The sequence below is a fragment of the Pelodiscus sinensis genome, chromosome 26 (genome assembly GCF_049634645.1).
Source record: "Pelodiscus sinensis isolate JC-2024 chromosome 26, ASM4963464v1, whole genome shotgun sequence".
Taxonomy (NCBI): Eukaryota; Metazoa; Chordata; order Testudines; family Trionychidae; genus Pelodiscus; species Pelodiscus sinensis.
The window spans coordinates 11513774-11532561 of record NC_134736.1 but is presented as its reverse complement, the minus strand read 5'-3'; the positions used below and the strand labels follow the sequence as shown (position 1 = coordinate 11532561).

Below are 18788 nucleotides of genomic sequence, written 5' to 3'. Positions count from 1 at the left end.
ACTGATGGGCATCTGCTATGGTGAAGGAGTTGATGAGACGCAAAGGTAATGCTGGCACAGACTCACTGCAGCCCTTAGATGGGCACATTGGGAAACCTTTTCCCATGCTGCGCTATGTTAGGAGGGGGGGAGACTGGAGTTCCGGTGCAGAAGTTGAGAGGGCTTCTGGAAAGGACCTAAATGAGAGGAGCAAAGTGGGAAGGCAGGGGAGCTTAGTCCTCGGATTCTATCTTTAGGTATGTCAGGAAAACTGTATCTGGAAATGTTTCTTAATCATCATTCCTGTCAGCATCTTTCACAGTTCACGGAGTACCAAAGTAGATTAGATGCTGCATTTTCCAGACTTTAGACGAGAGGTCTCTCGGGATCTGTCTACCCAGGTCTCCAGCCAAACTACGCTACTTCTCTGGCATTTTTTCTTATAAATGAATATCTCCAGTAAAAAAACAGCGTCACTTACAAAACAGTGGGCTTCAGTAAAATAAAAAAAAGTAACTATTCTGCTTGCCTGACCATTGGTGATGTCTCTGAAAATGCCTTGGATTTTTTTTTTAATTTCCATACACTGCTACTATGGATGTAGCAATAAAAAAAAATTAGGAAGAGAGTTTAGTAGGTTCATCGTTTTCCTCTCCCTCCCCCTAATAAAGCTCTAGTCTAATTGAAGATCCTTCTTAGATAGCTCATTGTAAGATACCCAGACATTTCCATTGTCAAGAAGTCACAAACAAATGTCTTGTGAAATACCCAACACACAAGATCTCTGGCTTCACTGATCTGTGGCGCTGATGGGCAACCCTAAACTGCATCCGGACAAACCATGCTAGATGTGGATACTTCCTGTGCAAATGGAAAATTAAAGACGCTCACCCAGAATAGACCATGCCATGTCTTAACAACTCAATGCCTGATTCAGAATCATGAAGGAGGAACCTCAGCAATTCACTTGGCTAGTCTGTAACCAATTATCTGGAGTAATCACCTGAATGTAAAATTATAGTTGTTACAGTATGTCAGCCGTATGAAGAACTTCTAGGATTCTGAGATGAATGTCTGAAGGGGCCGTGTTTCCATGTTGTTATCTCTGTTGTCATGGTTACAAGACATACTACACTATCCTTTTACTGTCTTCATCCCCTTTTGGTGAAATCATGTGGTTCAGCCATTCTGGGAGTAGGCCTCCGTGTGGCAGCCTCCAGATCCAACCACGTTCGTGCAGCTGTGTTTGGAATCCTTTCATTTGGGGTACCTGTGACCAGCGAGCTGATTAAAGTTTCTCAAGAAACCGCTTCAGAACAAAGCATTATTTATTCACTCCTCCCAAGGTACAAAGCATTGTCAGTATGTATATTTCCCTTTACCTAATCCTTAATTTTTTGAAAGCTTTGATATTTCACGTCTTGATTATTGCAACATTCTTTTGTCTGGCCATGACAAATGCAGTCTTACTCCGCTCAAATCCATTCTGAATGTGCTGCAAAGGTCAGTTTCCTAGCTGGTTTCCTTGCCTGTGTTATCCATCTCTGCATCCCTTCACTGGCTCCCCAGTCTCTGTTGTATCAAACATAACCTGCTTATATTGACTTTCAGGGCCCTTCACTGACAATCCCCACTGACTCATTTGTTTTTGCACACTCAGCCCTCACCTCTGATTGGCCTTTGAGCCAGCTGCCATTGTCCACTTTTTATGTTTTCAAACAAGGGCTAGTTTCTCATGCTGATGCATATGCTTGGGAGGGGCTCCCTGTAAAGAGCCTCAAAGCTATCTCTGTATCCTTTTCCAAATCCTTCCTCAAAACTCCTTTGCTGTGATTCCTGCAAAAAGCTTGGCAATGATTAGATTGCTGGTGTGTGTACACAACAGCCTATGATCCTTCCAGTAACCTCTCATCATTTACATGGACATCCCCACCTGTCTGTGTCCAGCTCTTGTCTCGTCATATACAGGAAACCCCCGACTTCTGACTGTCCGAGTTCCGACCCCCCCACACTTAGAACCATTTTTGTAAGTGCAGAAGAGGCCGAACCCCCCCGACTTATGTCCTTGGCCTGCATTTATGATGGCGCACGGCGCCTATCGTAAATGAGGGTTCAAGTTACGACGCCCCCGATTTGCGATGCTTCCTCAGGAACCAATCGCATCACAAGTCGGGGGCCTCCTGTATGTAGATTGTAAGCTTCTTGGGGCAGCGACCCACTTTTTGTTGTGTGTTTTATACAGTACCTAATACAGTGGGTCCTGGTTCACAGTTCAGGGGTCCAAAGCACTACAGGAATATAAATAATGATTTTTATCTAAACTAGCTACCTCCAGCTCTGGATTGGGAGAAGGAAAGTGCCTTCTGGAAGGGCTTCTCTCCTTGTGTGCCTGTCAGTTCTCACTGATGCTTCCTGGCAGTGTACTCAGTCCCTTTCCTTTTCAGGGGTCGGGGCCCTGAAATGGTTTGGTATCCTTTGATTTTAGGCTTAGCCTTGAGAAGAGTAAGCAATTAACATGGAGGGAAACTTCTTCCGAGTTGGTAGTTTAGTCACTGTAATGTCAACTCCTTTGACGCTGCTGAGCCTGTTTGCTGTTTCATTTTCTGTGTTTCTTGCTTCGAAGCTTCCTGTTGATTTAACTCTGCATTCAGGCAGGATAAAGTTGTCACTGAGCATTCAGTAGGCTTTATGAATATGACACAGCTGGAATATGCTTTATGGAATATGACACAGCTGGAATATGCCTCCTGTGAGGTTTCATTAGAAAGCTTGTAATCTACAGAATATGATTATCCCATTTGCATGCATGTATCATTCCTGTATTTCAAGTTAAAAATATGGAGTATAAATCTGTTTAATTAACCTCATCATGCTAAGTGAGGGCCATTAGTAGTAGTTTAGATTCTTGATGACCCATTGACCACCAAAACAATGAACTGTAAGAGGACTTGTTTTCCTTGTAAACTTGGGAGATAGGATTATGGTTGGTCTTATCAAGACATATGGCCATGTCACCTGATTCTGGGAGTAGGGATGTGGAAGTATAACAGTTTAAACACTTAAGTGATGAGCCTAGGCTTATTGATTACTGTTAACAGTTATGTGCAGGCTCCCGCCCCACTCCTAGGAAGCTGGCTGCCACCCCACACTGCTGGCTCTGCATCACATGTGCTGTGGATGCATGTAACCGCTGAATTTTTCAGCTGTTTCATGGTTACCCTGTTCAGCTGTTTCATGGTTTTAAAAAAAAGCAGATACCGGCTTTTAACTTCCCTAGCTGGGGCCCATCTTGGAAGCTGTACTTTTCCATTGAATGTGAGAAAAGTTTAAACTGGACACAAAAGGATTTCTGCCTTTGTCAAAATCTATATAAAGGTGGGAAACCAAACAATAGGGATACTGGTCATCAGAACATTCTTGCTTATCACCCAAATGTCTACTGAAAACACCTGAAATGGGACATGAGATAGCGCTAAGCCCAGACTGGAAGTGAATCTAGTCTGTGAAAGTGATTATTAGAACAACTGTTAGGGTACGATAGTATATGTAACAAGTTTCTTAGTGTATTAAGCTTAGGTTGCTTGTGCTGTTTTGTTTTGTTTAGTATCAGAGGGGTAGCCGTGTTAGTCTGAATCTGCAAAAGCGACGAGGAGTCCTGTGGCACCTTATAGACTAACTGAAGTAATATGCCTCTACATCCATGGTGGCTAGGATGGTGTTTTCTGGAAGATCACCTATGCATTGTAGTTTTCTCAGGAAATCCGTAGTGTCACGAAGGTAACTGGGAGTGCTGGTGGCGTAGGGTCTGAGCAGAGAGTCCACATAGCCAGACAGTCCTTCAGTAAGAGTGCCAATGCCCGAGATGATGGGGCGTCCGGGATTTCCAGGTTTGTGGATCTTGGGTAATAGATAGAACAACCCTGGTCGGGGCTCTAAAGGTGTGTCGATTTGTTCCTGTGTTTGTTTGGGGAGTGTCCTGAGCAGATGGTGCAGTTTCTTAGTATATTCCTTAGTGGGATCTGAGGAAAGTGGCCTGTAGAATTTGGTATTGGAGAGTTGTCTGGCAGCCTCCTTTAGGTAGTCAGGCCTGTTCATGATGACAACAGCACCTCCTTTGTCAGCCTCTTTGATTATAATGTCAGAGTTGTTCCGGAGGCTGTGGATGGCATTGCGTTCTGCACGACTGAGGTTACCAGGCAAGCGATGCTGTTTTTCCACAATTTCTGCCTGTGCACGTCGGCGGAAGCATTCTATGTAGAGGTCCAGACTGCCATTAGTCTATAAGGTGCCACAGGACTCCTCGTCGCTTTTATTTTGTTTAGTAACTTTCATTGTTCTGTTTCTTATGACCACTTAAAACGGGTGTAGGGATCCTACGGATTCGGCTTGTGGCTTGCCTGGATCTGGCCCGTGAGACTCAGGGCTCCCTACGGGGAGAGAGGGGGAGCCTCAAGCCTTGTGGGCTGGATTGGGGCAGGCCAGGGCCTGATACAGTCTGCAGGCTCTGCCTGGCGGGGGAGGAAGCCACTCTGTGGGCTGGGGAAACAGCAGTGCAGCACTTGCCTGGAGGTTTTCCCCTCTTGTTCACATTGGCCAGAATTGCAGCAAATGGAAGCAGAGCGAGGGTAACCCCAAGTCTGTGCCTTGGCTGTTGTTTAGCTCTAATTTACCTAAGAGCCCAGTAAGCAGTGGAAGTGCTGGTAATGCTGATAGACAATATCGATCTCCTGTGGTACGGCAATTATCTTGTGTGGCTCCAGTCAGGTCTGGAGGGTGCCAAACTAGAGAGGTTCAAACTGTAGTTGAAATATATTTAGAAAGGTTATAGTCTATTAAATTATATAGAACTTATTCATAAGAGCCTGCTTTTCAGTTTTCCAATGTTTTCTACTTATCAGACACAGTCATAAGAAAGAGTAGACTTTTCCTACAGCAGATAGAGAGGCTTTGCCGTACTCCGGGTATTTCTATATCGCTGACAGATGATGGGCCTGCATGACAGGGAATTAACAGTTGATAAATGCTCTGCTCTGTTCATTCCCTCTGAAGCTCCTAGTATTGGCTACTGTTGGAAGACAGGATACTTTTGACCCAGTGTTGGCAATTTTATGTTCTTGAGCTTTCAAGGTCACACAAAAATGAGCAACTCTGCCACATAAATAACAGCTTTTGTGGAAGCAATAATGTATAATTCCCTCCTGCTTAGTTTGTTGGGGAAATTTTTCACCCCATTGTCTTTTTTTCGTATAATTTTTTAACCATAGAAGCATTTTTTCCTGCGTATTCAGAAAACCAGATTCCATTCCTGTAAGTATTGGATCAATAACTGCATCTCTGAATTTCTGTGACATATCAAGCTGCCTCCTCTGTATGCTAAAATGTAGTGCTTACTCACTTTCTTTAATGAGCAGAAGTACAATTAATTACTAGGAATAATTTAAAATACCCATTTTCATGAGATCTTTGTGTGAAATATTGTTTTAAAAACAGAAAATATTTTCCATAACACAAATGTTCTTATTGAGAGTTTATCCCAAATTTAAAACTCCAAGTTAGGCGGAAAGTCGAAGAAATAAGCTGTTCAGGTTCATCTGTTACAAATAATATTTCTATTTTAAGCAATAAAAAGTTTCAGAAGGGTTGATCATAGTAAAGTATCACCATAGTAAAGAGGCCCCAGGTAAGGGCTGCAGGAATTGTTGGGAGATCTGGAAAACCTGCCTTACAGTGCCACATACAAACCTCAGTCTGTCTGGTTTATCCAAGGAAAGAGTAAGAAATTATTTGATCACTGTCCTACCTACCGGCTATCTCCTGTAATAGATGGCTCTTTAAATCTTGCAGACACAAGCATAACAAGATCCAATTCTAGAAGTAGAAATGTGGACAATTAGTGATCAGTTGCAAATTTCTAATAGTGAAGGTAACTGACTATTGGAAAAACAAACACAGATGGGGTGGATTCTCCAGAAGCTGAAGTCTTTATATCAAGGTTGGTGTCTTTCTAAAAAATACATCCAGCAGAACAGAAGTGAGTTTTGGTTTGGTACAGGAATCATGGGGTGTGATTATGTGGCCAGTGCTATGGAGAAGGCCAGATAGTATGATTATAATGACTCCTTACAGCCTTCTACTGTGATTCTTTGCATCTTCTGATTTTGTTGAATTTCATTTAGTGTTTTTCAGATTAAGGTAAAACTGTACTTGAAGTCTGATCAGCCCCAATTCCTGGCCCGCGCAGGGTCCCCCTGCTGCTCACCAGCCCTTTAAATGTATTAAGAGCTGATAGGTTGGGAGTTAACCCCACTGTGGCTCCCCCACTTATTGACTAATCGACTGTTCTATGGAAAATCCATCAACTAATCGATTAGTTGATTACATTTAACATTCGTCCTGGAACATCCTCTCCCTAGAATCAGTGGGGCTGGGAAACTTTTTAAAAGGCTGGTGTACAGCTGGGGGATCCTATGCGAGCTGGGAATCAGCTGTCTTGGTCCCTCCTGCTGCGCATTAGCCTTTTAAATGTGTTAAGAGCCTGCCAGTAATATGTTGAAAAGAGAGGAGATTGGGCTGGGTGAGGTTAAAAAAACCCTCTAGTGCAGTGGTCTCCAACCTTTTTACACTCAAGATCACTTTTTAAATGTCAGGGCAAGCCAGGATCTACCCCATCTCTTCCCTTGAAATCCCATCCCTTTCTTGAGGCCCCACCCTTTCCAAAACTTTCCGCAGACTACCTGTTGCTAATGTAAACTCACTGTTTATTACATAATTACACCCAAGCCATTTTGCTAGTTCTGCAGCTGCGGAGAATGATTTCATTTAAATTATTAAACCGATTAAGTGTTTTAACTTTCTCATGTTAGTTAATGTTTTACTTGATTTAAAATGAAGTTTGATAACGTCCAACACAAAAAGTTTCAATTTTTTCTTTATGGCTGGGATGGGGAACCCTTTTGGGTGGGGGCACTGACCCAGAGAAAAATCAGGTGGGGACCAAACAAGTGAGAAGCAAAAATTCTCCTCCCAAAACTCCCAACCCTCACTGATGTGCCCCCAACTGAGACACCTCACTCTTTTGGCACTCCAGCCCCCACAGGATAAGAGGAAGGGAAGGGACAGGGAAGACTAAGGTTCAGGGTTTTCCATAGGCCAGATTTACTATGCTGGGGTTCCAGAGTGAGTGGATTTTGTGGACCCTCTTAGGCTCCAGGGTGGGGACAAAAATAAGGGGTTCAGTGTGGGGCAGGGCTGCCAGCAAGTGGGATAGGGATGTAGGAGGTGGGGTCCAGGGTCTGAAAGGGAGTTTGGGGGCAGGAGGAGGTTGGGGGAGTAACACAGAAAAGGTGAGAGGGTGAGAATGAAGCCAAATAGCTAGTTGGAGAGGGAGGCAAAGAAGTGGGGAGTAAAGGAAAATGCAGCTTCTGCAAAGTAAAACTGTATCTCCCCCGCCCAAAACCTTCCCTCTGCTCCAACCTTGCTCCCCTCAGCCCCATGATCCCCTGCATTGCCTCATGCCCTTCAGTGCAACCCCTGCCCCTCCTGTCCTTTCCCCATAGCCTGATCCCCTGCATCACCTCATGCCCCTCAGTACAAACCTCCTCCCCATATCCCTGTACCCCCAGCATACTCACTGGCAGGGTCTGGGGAGCAGCGCTAGGAGGGGGAGGGGGCAGAGTCCTTCCCCTGCCCTGGTCAGCCAGTGGCTCCAGGTCTGAGGCTGGGATAGACAGAAGTCGGGGCCACCCAGGGCTGGCTTCAGCTGGGCCAGGCGCAGTGGGGCGCTGGGGAAGGTGGCTCTCCGACCTGTCACGCAGCCTGCAGGGAAGAGTGCAGCGTAACCCTGTCCCCAGCATGCCACGTGCCAGCCGCCCAGCCCACTCCCAGAGCAGGAGGCAAGAGCAGGGATGCACACGTGTCAATGACCACTTCTCTCGTGTATGTAAATCTTCTAAACGTACGCTGTGGGGTAGCCATGTTAGTTGCCGAGTTTAAACATGTATTTCAGGTCTGTATTTGTCATTCTATTTTTAATAGCCATTAATAGCTTCCAGTGCCAAACGAGGACATGGTTGTAGTCTGGGCGAAATGACAACTTGACTCATGTTTGCTCGTTTTATAAAAGTAACTTATGTCAAGAGCTGCATGTGCTGGTTGTCCACTCAACACAAACTGTGAAGTGACGTTGAATGAGAGCTCTCCCTCATAATTCTGAGAGGAGACAAAATTATTAATTCGCTTCTCTTTTCTGGGAATATTATCTTTAACCCATGTCAAAGGGGTACTTTAAGTCTGAACTTATTTTCTGGCTTCTGGATTGGATGCCTCTACCCTAGCACAGTTCTTCAATGTCCTTAGTTAGAAAGCATCACATTAACTCACCGTTCTGTCTTTCTCCCAGCCCCCTGCTGTCAGAAACAAAAGCTTTTTAAGCTATTGTCCATAGTAAGTCTGAATCGGCTCCCAAGTTTTTTTATTACTATTTGCTGAGTTGTTTAATAAATAAATCTGACATTGTTTTATAAATCAAGCCTTCACTTCAATATTGTGTGAAAATGAAGGTAGACGTGGTCAATCTTGCAGACAGCAGATGTTTCGGATATGAAGCCACTGGAGCAATTCAACTTTTTATTGAGTCAGTGAGAGTAGAATTTGGCCTGACATCCTTGCTGACTGCAATTTGCTTTTAAATATTATAAGGCACCTCTATTTCAATAGTAGCTATTTTTTTTAAAGGGCGAGAAATAAAATCACAAACCTTAAAAAGAAGAAAAAACAAAAATAAATGACTTAAAAATTGGCCATGCTGGCTTGTTGGCTTTTCTGCCAGACAGGAGAGAGTGAGTGATACAGGAGTAATCATTGCTGCTAACTCTCATCATTTTAACTCAGATATCCTTGACTTCTTTAATGGAATTAAATGACAATTTCAGTTTATATATTTTTTAAAATCTAGCCCTTAGTTCCAAGCTTGAAAATATTGCCCAGTTGCATCCTGATGGCTCACAACCAGAAGACCAAACAGAAAAAGTCAATTTATTAGACCGTACACGTGAGGTAATATTTTTATTGGACTAACATACAAAAACTTAAGCTGGTCCAACAAAAGCTACTATCCTGGGACCAATATGGCTACAACACCTGTAAAATTTAGCATTTCTTTTAAAATCATAATTTAAAGTAATCTAATTATTATTTGAGGTCTTATTGGGATGGCAGTACTGTGTAGGCCTGTAGTCACCAACAGGTCGACCGCGATCGACTAGTCGATCGCGAGGCCTCGACCAGTCGATCACGAGGTGTCCTGTCTGCCACACCCCCATTTCCCTCCCACCCCCGAGAAGCCCACTACCTACCTCAAGTGAAAATGGAGGTAGTGTCAGCTTCCCGGGGATGGACAGAAGTCCCGCAGCTTAGCGCCACTTTCGGCAATTCCGGAAGTTGCACTAGCTGCTCTGCCGGGTGTACTGCGGGAGAGAGCATCGGCTCCCTGCACCACACAGGAGGGGTGAGTCAGCCCAGGGGTAGGCGTGGGTTTCCCTACGCGTGTGGTGGGGGCTTCCCTTCATGGGGGGGTCGGCCCCAGGGCAAGCGCACGTGGGGTTTCCCTGCGCCGGGGGGGTGTGAGTTGGGCCCCGAGGAGGCATGCACTGGCTTCCCGTGGGGGGAAGAATTCTGGGAGGAGGCAGATGCAGGGGACTCTCCACCTCCACTGCCCCCCCACCTCCTGTCCCCACTCTCCCATTTGCACTCCTCACTGTCCAGTTCCCTCTCCCTAGCCACAGAACTCTGTCCCCACTCCCCTGTCCCCAGCTACAGAACTCTGTCCCCATTCCCACCCCCCCTTTTTGAACTCTGTCCCCATTTGCCTGTCTCGAGCCACAGAACTTTGTCTAAACTGGCACCCTGTCCCCTGCCAAAGCACCCACTAGCACCCTTCCCCAGTACTGTGTGCCCTGTTCCCACCAACACAGTTGGGGCCACATTAGTGAAGCTTGGGTTGTGGGGGGTGGAGGAGGTTTTTTTTGCATCTCACTTGTGTGGTCCCAACTGACTTTTCTTGTGTCAGTAACCCCTGACTCATGACAAGTTCTCTGTCCTTCTCAGAAATAAAGACAATGCAGAAACTTTTTGTTTGACACAGTATTTTATTTAAAAATGAAGCCTGGCCAACAAACCCCAAATTGGGGCTAAGAACCCATCTGGCCACAGCATCATAACACTCCTGCACTTCCCTTTCCCCCAGACCCTACATTGGAGTCTATCCTACACTGGAACCTCCTGCCCTGTGCCCCTCACATACCCCAACCCAAATTCCTGATCCTCACATCCAGAAGTCTGTGGCTTGCTTAGTATCCTAACCCTACATCTGACCCCAATACTGCCCGGCCTGGTGCCCTCTCCCCGAGCCACTGTCCCCTTATCCACCTTCTCCTGCATCCAGATTTCCTTCCAGAGTTTGCACCTCTCACCCCTTCCCACACCCAAATCCCTTATTCCCACCGCAGAGCCTACACATCTGGTCTCAACCCAGCAAGGTTACGGCTAGACTGCAGGAGTTTTTCAGGATTCCGGAGATATCCCAGAAAAACTCTTCTGCATCCACGGATGCATTTGTTCTTCCACTTCTTTTAGTGGAAGAGCAAACATGATCTTTCGGTCACCTCTATATTCCTCTTTCCACAAGGAATAAGGGGGCTTCCAAAAGAAGGGGTTTTTCTCATATTTGGTCCAGTCTAGACAGGCCAAATGTTGGAAAAACCTCTTCCTACAGAAGAATTGGGGAAAAAAGCAGCGTATAAGGGTTGGGAATAGCAAGTGATGGAGAGGAGGAGAATAGAGAGGGCGGAGCTTCAAGGAAGGGGTGGGGCTTCGAGGAAGGGGCGAGGCGGTAGATCTTGGCTTGTTCCGTCATTTAAAAAGTGATCTTGGGTGTGAAAAGGTTGGAGACCACTGGTGTAGGCTAACTTGTTTTGGGTTAAAAAAATGACATACCAAGGTATTCTTCCCATTAAATCGTATGTCTTATTTACAGGGAAGTTTGCTCATGGGCAGAGAGCCAACACAAGAAATGTGCATTATTTACATTCCAGTTAAGCACCATTTTGTAGTATTAGTGATGCATTGTCCTTATATTGAACCTCTGCACAGGGGTGAATTTCATGCAGTTTTTTAGAAAATTTACTTTGTTTACTTTGAACATAGATGACAAAACCAGCAGTAAGTCGTGAGCACTTTCTCCTTCACGTCTCTTGGACTTGTCCAGTTGTTTCTCCAGTAACTTCTCTAATAGGACACTTTGGGTAGCTTACCTTCTTTCTCTGCTGTTGCCTCTTCTAGCATACCTTTTCCTGGCACTGCCTCTCCTCACACTGACTGAATAAGAAGAGCAGATATTTTATATGATCCCACCTCCCTTTCATGCCTAGGGATGCTTTGCCAAAAAAATAGTACTGGCTGGACCTCCCATGTCTGGCTCCATCAGAACCTGACAGATCCTGGACAAGATAATTTGCTGGACCAGGGGAAATCTGCCACCAGCCCCCAACCCCATGCGGCTGGCAGGGCTGCCAGGGGACTCCAGGCCCGGTCAGGTCCTGCACTGCCTGCAGCTGACACTGGTTTTCCCCAGCCACAGCTGTCTCTCCTGCAAATGCTCCTGGGCTGTCTGGTTCAGGAGCATCCTGCTGGGACACGGATATTGCCAGAGCAGTGTGTGCCGGTTTTTAGAGGTACAACTTTAATAGCTTGGGCTTGCACCCTCCTCTCCATGTATAGCAGAAACTCCTTGACACACAGATAGCTAGACTTTCTAAATCTAAAGCTTGCTTCATGGTTTGGGTTTTTTCTTGTTCCTGTGTGATAGGTTACTCTACCACAGTGTTGGATGTTGGAGGAAAAAGGGGCTTGAATAATGAAGACGGATAGAGACCAGTGCGTATTTTTTAAAAACACTTGTTTAAAATTACATGGTGGTAACAGCTATTTATATTGTTCTAAAATGTATTTTTGGTAAGTAGTGATTACTTTGAAAATTGTCATTTCTCCATTCCCAAGTGAGCTTAATGAAGATTGTCAAAATGAAATGGACATTCAGAGGCATTTCCTTGAACAATACAATTGCTAATTGGATACACAGTTTACTAGCACTCCAACACTGCATATTTGGCACTAACAGAATCTGAATTAAGTTAGCTGTGAATTTTCCTTTTTGCACTGTAAAAACAAATGTTTCAATTAGGCATTTTCTATCCGTTTAAGACTATGGAATGGTCTCTTGATCTTTGATTTAATTTGAAAACCAAACAAAAGAAGCTCTCCTTGTGCCAAGCTTTGGTTAGCTATTGTAAAACAATTATTGAGCAGAAGCTATTCTTCTAAGAGGGTTCAGAGTGAGATTTAGATTCCTGTTAATTGGAGTTGTGTGTGGGTCTGACTGGTGAAATAAGTGAAGAATGCACTGTAAAAATCAGTGCTTGAACTTTTTCTTTTTACTATCTTGGGGTATGTCTACACTAGCCCCTTAGTTCAAACTAGGGTGGCTAATGTAGGCATTCGAACTTGCAAATGAAATCTGGGATTTAAATATCCTGGGCTTCATTTGCATGTTCCTGGGCGGGCGCCATTTTTAAATCCCCTTAGTTTGAACTGACTGCCCGCAACTACATGCAGCTGTCAGAAGTTAATCTGAACTAAGTCCTTAGTTCGGATTATCTGTTACACCTCATTGCAGGAGGAGTAACCGTTCGAACGCCTACATCAGCCACACTAGTTCGAACTAGGGGGCTAGTGTAGACATACCCTTGGTGTTTAGAAATGATCCACAGTAATAGTCAGTTTGCATGTTAGTATCCTTATGGTTTATAAATTCATGGTCTTACACAAGTGATTGATAATATGAAATTGTGTCTGGTATGTCCTTGCACAATCTTGCAGTCAGTAGGGTGCCCGATGACATCTGGGTTTGTTAAACATTAACATCAAATGTGCTCCTGTAACTGTCTAACTATGACTGCCGTTTTGTGTCTGACACTGTTTGTGTGGACTTAATAGAAAGTATGCGGTGCTCAGCACGGTGAAATTTGGCTAAGCTAGTGTGTTTAACCCACCTAGCATTTCCAAGGGACCTATCACTAGGAAGTGTGTTTCACATTGTTTGTTCTGTGATGGGAGTATGAACCATAATTGCACACCACAGGTTTGTATTCAAAGCACTTTACAAGAAGCTTCAGAACACTCTTCTGATTGCTAAATTGTTAAACCGTTTGCTACCAGTGACCACTCCTTTGTTTCTTGAACACCCCCTTTACCTTAGTTCCTTATTGTTCTGTTTTAAGTGGGCAAATGACGTGGTAGTACCCATTCTAGTGTAATTACTTTTAGTATTCAGCTCTTCAGATCAGAGGCCATGTCTATGGTGACATGTACTCTATAAGCTAGAGATGTGATTCTCCATTTGCGTACACATACATTGAACTAGTGTGAATGTGAAGAGAAGCATAACCCTGGTAGCACAGGCATTGAGTGTAGTGTCATAGAAACCCACATATGCCTGCACTGCATCTGCCTGTGCTGCCTCACCTGTGCTACCAGTTTAACTCCTGAACTAGTGCAAGTGTATCTAGGCAACCTGGGTTGCACACTCCTGGCTCATCGGTGCAGTTTATGTATAGAACCCTGCACATACACAAAATTTGTATCCACCTCTGATACATGATCTGCAAGCATAGTCTGTGGCTATAAGGTGGATAGATTTCGATAGATTTGCAGGGCTCTAGCTACAAAATTTGGATCTGCATCCATCTGAAACTCACAGACATGGTCCATGAATATCCTCAGAATTTCAGGGCTTTAACTAGGGGTCTGTACATTACTCACAGCAATGGGATTCCAGTGGCAGGGCATCTCAGGGCTTCTGTAATACAAATAAATAATTGCACTGTTTCTAGACGACTGTGAAAGGAAAAATGTGGTTTCTTGCTTTCTGAAGTTCTTGTTACCCAACCAGTATTTTTTCATTTTTTTAAGGCAGCAAATGTCAATGCATAAATTCAGGTCTTAGGATTTAGGTTTTTTACTTTGCGCTCCTGATACATTTATAGTCAAAGAGAAATCTCCAATTTTTTTTCATATTTTTGTGTTGACAAATGTAAGCTGTCTTTTAAAAAATAATGGTGCATTTGATAAATAATGATTGAGAACATCTTTATATAAAATTACAACTTTCTGTATGCCGGGGCATGATTCACCTACCTGCTACGTAATACTTGTCACCGAGTAGTCTGATGCTCTTATTTCTTTTTATAGAAATAGACTTGGGAGCATGGTGAATCATATTTTTACAGCTAGATATTAAAAATGCAAGTCTTCAGACCTCTTAAAAATAAAACCTGTCACATTCTCATCCGTGGAGAAAATCATTCCGCTTTGGACCAGAGCAGTTCTGTGAAAGTAAATGCTTTCTGGCTTTCAGTACACATGCACAGGGTATGCTTGTATAAGGCTAAGTGCATACACAGTGACGTATCTCTCCTGTGAAGTCATAATACTTAGCACTTACAGCAGAAAACAAAAGAACATTCTAGACTAGAAAAGGTATGTTCTAATGTAGAGCTGAGTTACAACATAGCCAGTGTGTTAGAGCAATGGTTCCCAACCTTTTTTATATGACGAACTGGCAAACCCATTCACAAATTTTTGGCGGGCCAGTAACATTTTACCTGCATGTTTGCATATTCATTATGGTAATTAATTTTAAGAGGTCACGTGTTGTTTTACATCACATCTGTATGCACATAGTACATGTTGTTGTGACGATTAGAGTTTGCAGGTATCTACAATACTAAACAAAATTCTGTTAAAAGAATCCTTACCTTTCTTATCTTAAGCCATTAACACCTATGTAAACTTTGTCTGAAATGTAATCGTGCAAATGCCATGAGCTAGGCCTTTTATTCCAGTATTCAAAAGCAGCCTAAATTTTTTTAAGCCACCTGAAATTTTGGCACCACCCCATACAGCCTGCCCCAGCTAAGGAGAGAGTCCTATGTCTGCAGCCAAACCAGACTGTGCTGAGGCAGACAGTCTGGCTCTTGCTGCCTGCAGTTCAGATGGCAAGTGAAGATATCCCAAACAAATGCCCCTCTGTCCCCACCAGGGCCAGCCCACAACATTTTGGCACATGAGTCGGGGAGCTCAAATGATGCCCCCGTGCTCCTTTGCTTGGGCCAAAACTTTGAAAGGTCTTAATTCTCTGGGTCCTAGTGGCAACCCCCCCACAGTCTGGCACCGGAGGCAGCCGGCTCAGTTCGCCTCATGGTAAGGCCAGCCCTGGTCCCCACCTAACTGCATAGATGCCAGCACCCACCCCCTCTTTACCCCACTTATCCCCATGCAATCTGCTCTCCCCCACCCCAGTCCAGGATAGAGTCCTATATTGGCAGCCCAGCTAGGGCTGCTGTGGTGGGACTGACCAGGTTTGTCTCTTGCTTCCTGGAGTCCAGAGGGAAACAAGTTGACACCCCAAACTCCCTTCTGGCCTCATCTCACTGCACAGATGACAGCACTGCCCCCCATTTTCCTCACCTACCCCTTGCAGTCTGCTGCCACTCTCCTGGACCAGGAAGCTAGAGGAACATTCTGGCAAGCCCAGCTCCTGTAATCAGATTCCTGCAATCAAACCTCTCCTCTCCCTTATTACACATTCCAAACTCCCCTCCTGTCCAGCCACATATTTCCTCCCTCCTCATTATGTTCCCCTTCCCTACCAGCATGCCTGTGGTCTGGAGCAGTGCCCCTCCCCAGCCAGGAAGCTTTCCACGTGGCAGCCCTAAACCTCTGGGTGTGACTCAGTTAGCAGCTGCGGGCTGTGCAGCTTACAGGGAACATAGATGATCAAGGCATGGGCGTGGCCTGGCAGTGTGGTGAGTACCTCGCACAGTGGGATCTCGCTCTGAGTAGAGGGCTCTCAAGGCTTCAATAATACAACCAGTCCCCAACTTGCGAATGGGTTGTATACCAAACACCTGGTTGTAACTCGATCTGTTCGTAAGTTGGATTATTCACTTACGTACGGTCGTGCTATTCGTAAGTGTGGATTTCATTAGTAAGTCAGGTTCAGGCTGTATAGGAGGTCGGTCGTAAGTCGATGCGTTTGTTGTTCCCAAAAATATTCTCACTGGAGACCATCCAGGGTTACACTAGTATGGGTTTATTTCCACTAGGTAAAACTGAAGAGGAGAAAGCAGCCACCAAAGGTTTAAACTAAAGGAGATAGGACTCTCTCTCTCTGACAAGCAAGCAAGCACACACCCCTCCATTCATTCACTCATTCACACCCATTCATTCCTGCCCTCAGGCACTCACACACTTACAGACATATGGGTTACAGAAGGAGCCAAGGCATGTGAATCCTGGAGGGTCTGTCTGCTCATCATGGCTGGGGAAGCTGGTCAGGAGGAGAGACACTGGGGAGGAGCTTCTCAGGAGCAGGGGAAGGAAAAAGAGAGAGGGTCTCATATGTGCTCCTTCTCTTTATATAGTGTCTGAATGGCTCCTGTGACTCATTCACCTCATCATCAGGGAGCATGCCCAGACTTCCCTTTATCCAGAAGAGAGCATGCCCAGACTTCCCTTCATCCAGCAGGGAACATGCCCATACTGTGATAACTCATTGAAATGTGCTCCACTGTTCCAAGCCTTCTTCAAACACCCTCTCACACTCTTTCTCCATTCACTCGGGAGAATGCAGTTTAGAGAAAGTTACAAGCAAGGTGGTGAGAGTTAAAAAGATTATAAAGTTGCAGCTTACAGTACATTTCTGAGAGTTACACAGATTACAAAGTTTGACAAAGATCACAATGAGTTGCAGTTTAAAACCTTAGACCTTACAGTTTGGTGTAGCTTTAGAAAATCCGGGTATATAAATCAAGTAAGCTCAGGCGGAGGCTTTTTTATGCAACATTTGTAACTTGGGGAGCAGCTGTATAAGTAAATAATAGAGCTTGCTTCTTTGACTAGTGTGTGTGGAAGTGGATAAAAGTTGTTCCCAACTATCCAGGCATGATGGGTTTTTGTTTTGTTTTTGCAGGATAATTTGTGTTTGCATAATGCAAAAGCAAAATCTCTGTGTTCATAAATCAGGGGAGAAGAGAAAGTTCTCATCTTGCCCTTTGGCTTGTGTTGCTGTTCCACTCTCCCCTCTGTTCAGGATTCCCACCAGCAGCCCTTTCTCTGATTGGTAACATCCTGATCAGTTCTAGGTTTCCACCCTCTTCCTGGTGATGTTCTTTCTCATGTCTGCAGAGGATCCCATCAGCTGCTGACTGTATAAAGAGAATCTGGACATTATTTGATACACTACTGATAAAGGAAAACCAGTAATGTCTCACACCAGTGGGAGATGAGAGAAGCAGCACTACAAGCTGACCACTCTTTGAAAGGGAGACCCAGTGGTGGAGTTGCTGAAATGGCAATGGGATCTATGGACACAGATTGAAATTTCTTACCTGTTTCTATGAGCGAATTACACCTCCACCAGATTCTAGAGAGGACGTATATGGCTTAGGATAGTGGTGCAATCGTGGCCTGGACCCCCATTGCATGCTGGCAAGTAGCAGGTAGGCAGGAATGTGGGAGCATGTGTGCTACCTGCTGAAAATTTGTATCAACTGTTCCTGTTGAGTATACTCAGCCCAGGGCCCCTAGAAATATGTCTGCCTGTGATCTGCATGGGATCCACTTTCAGATACTTTGCCGTTCAACTACCGCACCTCTCAAGCACAACTCCAGCTCCATACTTGAGACCTTAGTGTAGATAACTTTGTCAATTCCTCCTCTTTTTACAGCGATCTTGCTTTAAAATGCAATTGCACAGACAAGTGGGCTTTATTTCTGTGTTCTTGTGGTTGATGTGAATAGAGTATCTGTTGGAGGTTTGTGTTCTAGGGCACTTGTGTTCTTGTTTTAACATAGTTTATGCTCCAGTTAATATTTGCATCAGTTATGTATGGAACTCTTGGACAAAGCTGCTTTGTCTTCTGCCACTCCTTGGGCTTTAATGCAGAAGATCACCTGTTTCTCCACTGAGTTTCTCGCTGATTATGTTAATGTTTCTGTCCTGTTAAATGTACATAATGCTAAGTGATATTTAGTTTAAATTGGAAGCAAGCATTCTTCCATGGCCTGTGCAAATATCTATCTGCAAGTTCCTGATTTGGTTTGTATTAATCTTAAGAAAACAAGGTGTTTTCTATAGGGCTCACTTACTGTGCTTTGTAAGTCCGGAAAGAAAGAACCTTTTAATTTCTGTATATATATCTGGCTGCAGTGGGAGAGATCAAAAAGTCTTGGATTTCTCTTTGCCACCAAGGAGTTCTTTGTGTATTAAAGTACCGTGGTGGGTGACAGGAGAGCTAAGTCCTATTCCTAGCTGTAACAATAACTTGCAGTGTGACCTTAGACAGGTCACTTCTTTCTCCAGCCCTCTGTTTCCTGTCTCCCTTTGACTTGTAGCAGTTGGTAAATTTGTTTGCTCAGCCTTTGTCCCCTAATGTTATGGTGGGCAGAGAGCACATGTGAAAAACTGGGATAAGGGTGAAGGGCAATAAGAAAAAGGCCCAAATATCAGGACTGCCCCTATAAAATTGGGACATCTGGTCCCCCCTGCTGCGCTTTTGATTTTTAAATGTATTAACAGCTGGGAGGCTCTTAATACATTTAAAAGGCAGAGCCGCAGTGGGTTAGCTCCCAGCGTGGGAGTGAATCCTGCTGCAGCTCCCCCCGCTTATTGACTAATCGGTGGAAAATCCATT

General features: G+C 44.5%; 1 protein-coding gene and 1 long non-coding RNA gene across 9 annotated transcripts in view; one reads left to right on the top strand and one right to left on the bottom strand.

Annotated features, from left to right (window-relative positions):
* Window positions 1-18788, top strand: part of ARHGAP32 (Rho GTPase activating protein 32) — a 465356-nt gene that overhangs the window by 103971 nt on the left and 342597 nt on the right. Inside the window, exon 1 of one of the 8 annotated variants that reach the window (XM_075909251.1) lies at window positions 15879-15899. The exons of the other annotated variants lie outside the window; for them this stretch is intronic. The gene's annotated coding sequence lies outside the window, so the exon portion shown is untranslated. Of the gene's footprint in view, window positions 1-15878; window positions 15900-18788 lie in introns of those variants that run through there. 8 annotated transcript variants of the gene reach the window in all.
* LOC142820443 (uncharacterized) lies at window positions 5794-14366 on the bottom strand. Its single transcript, XR_012897687.1, has 4 exons — window positions 14230-14366; window positions 13855-13891; window positions 11289-11352; window positions 5794-5847 (listed from the first exon to the last, which is right to left on the bottom strand). It is a non-coding gene; the product is annotated as an uncharacterized LOC142820443 (long non-coding RNA).